Source organism: Propithecus coquereli, unplaced genomic scaffold (genome assembly GCF_000956105.1).
Source record: "Propithecus coquereli isolate 6110/MARCELLA unplaced genomic scaffold, Pcoq_1.0 Scaffold40, whole genome shotgun sequence".
NCBI classification, from domain to species: domain Eukaryota; kingdom Metazoa; phylum Chordata; class Mammalia; order Primates; family Indriidae; genus Propithecus; species Propithecus coquereli.
Window position 1 is genome coordinate 5,577,545 of NW_012149730.1, and position 2,435 is coordinate 5,579,979.

Here is a 2,435-nt window from a genome sequence, read left to right on the forward strand (position 1 = left end):
AAAGAGTTGTCCAAGTTTTTTGAATAGAATAATCTTTAAATGATCCCAGTAAAACAATTGTACCATTGGCATGACTGTTTTGTGAATTCTTTTGATTCGCTCATAATTCACTATGCTTTTTTTTTTTTTTTTTTTTTTTTGAAATGAGGTTTCCCTATGTTGCCCAAGCTGGTCTTGAACTCCTTGGCTCTGGCAATCTTCCTGCCTGAGTCACCTGAGGAGCTGGGATTACAGGTACCTGTGCCACTATGCCCAGCTCATTTTACATCTTAAATGTTCTTTTATCCATGTCAGTTACTACCCTATCATAAAAAATTGATAGAGAAAAGATTTCTAAACTTTACACGGTAGTTCACGTATTAAAGTAAAAGCATTGTACAGTGCTGGGCATGTCATAGGCACTAAGGTATGTTGTTTAACTGAATCTTGGTTAAACAAAAGGCTAAGACATCACTTGGCATGTCATGGAAATTGGCTGTACTATTGTGATATTGTGAAATATATATTTGATCTTCATTCCCTTTTTCTAGCATAAACTTCTAAGATCTTTGGAATCTCCAAAGTGATGTCTTTTTGTATGCTAGTGTTTGCCGGATGGCTGGCAGGTAGCTTCAGGATGAGAGCTGGTCACCTTAAAGGCCAAGTCAGGAGCTCAGGAGTTGGATGTTGCAGTGAGCTATGATGATGCCACTACACTCTACTCTGGGCGACAGAGGGAGATTCTGTCTCAAAAAAAAAAAGGCCAAGTCAGAATTACAGGGTTGAGACTTTCAGTCCTACTCCCTGACTTCCAGATAGGGTAAGGAGGCTGAAGGTTAAGTTGATCACCAATGGCCAATGGTTTAATCAGTCATACCTATGTAATGAAGTCTCCATAGAAGGCCCAAAACTGTAACAGAGTTCAGAGAACTTGCCGATCCTGAACACGTGGAGGTTCCTGGAGGGTGGTCAACCTGGGAGGGATATGGAAGCTCCACGCTCCCCTCATACCTTGCCCTGTGTATCTCTTCGTCTGTGTCCTTTGTAATATCCTTTTTTTTTTTTTAAAGAAACCAAAAGATGAATATATTTTATTAGATACAGTGTTAAATTGCTCTAGGTCAAAAATAAAAATGAAACCAAAAACCAAAACTAAAACACCAACAGATGGAAAAATGCAAAAAATAAATATGATGCGAAGTTAACAGCCTTTTTATGTGAGTTCATAAAGTAAATAAGAAAAATCACTAAGACCTTCTCTCCCCCCAAAAAATTAGTAGATAACCCAGCAAATAAAATTAGTGAACCCGTATATGGAAAGATGATTAAATAAGTAGAGAAATACAGAAAAACTATTTTTGTTTTTCTAGCCAATTGACCTTTTCTAAGCAAATTATTATGAAATTCCAGCTAGCCTAAAAATAAAAGGATTTTTAGATATCTATCCTAAAAATAAAATAATGCTGGCCAGGCACGATGGCTCACCCCTGTAGTCCCAGCATTTTGGGGAGGCTAAGACAGGAAGATGACTTGAGCCCAGGAGTTTGAGGCTTCAGTAAGCTACGATTGTGCCACTGCACTTGTGATATCCTTTATAATAAACAGACATGTCTTTCCATGGGTTCTGTGAGCCACTCCACCAAATTAATCAAAAGAGGGAGTCAAGCAAACCCCAACTTCAAAATGGTCAGCCAGAAGTTCTGGAGGACCACATTTGTCCCCAGTGCCTGAAGGGAGGGGGCAGTTTTGGAGACTGAGCCCTCAACCTCTGGGATCTGACACTATTTCTAAGCAGCTAGTTTCAGAATTGAGTTAGAGAACACCCAGCTGCTGCCCAATGCAGAATTGATTGCTTATTTATTGGTGGGGAGAAATCCCCCACATTTGGTCACAAAATTCTGCCTGTGTTTATTGTGTTGAGTGAGAAAATATGAAAAAGCACTTTATGTTTTTTTCCACACACACAACTATGAAAAATGAGCAATGGAGATTAAACTAATTTCTTGTCCTCTTAGGAAAAAAGGTTTATTTGGTTAATGTTGCATACAGTACTTTGTTGTACTGTAGATAGCTTTCCTTTTCTGGGAAATAACCTGTTTCTCCAGCCATGTGCTTTGAATAGAATCTACCATATTTTTACAGACTTTGCTCCCCTGGCCACAGCTTGTTATCCCAAAGGAAACACCTCACTCAAACTAGGCTGGTCATAGTACTTAACCTCCTCTGGCCAATTGATCAGTCTAGGGATGGGCATCTGATTTTAAGATAGGCCCAATGAGAACCCTTTTCCAGGATTTTTAGATTTAAGAATTAAAATAGGGCCAGGCGCGGTGGCTCACACCCATAATCCTAGCACTCTGGGAGGCCGAGGTGGGTGGATCACTCAAGGTCAGGAGTTTGAGACCAGCCTGAGCAAGAGCGAGACCCTGTCTCTACTAAAAATAGAAAGAAATGAT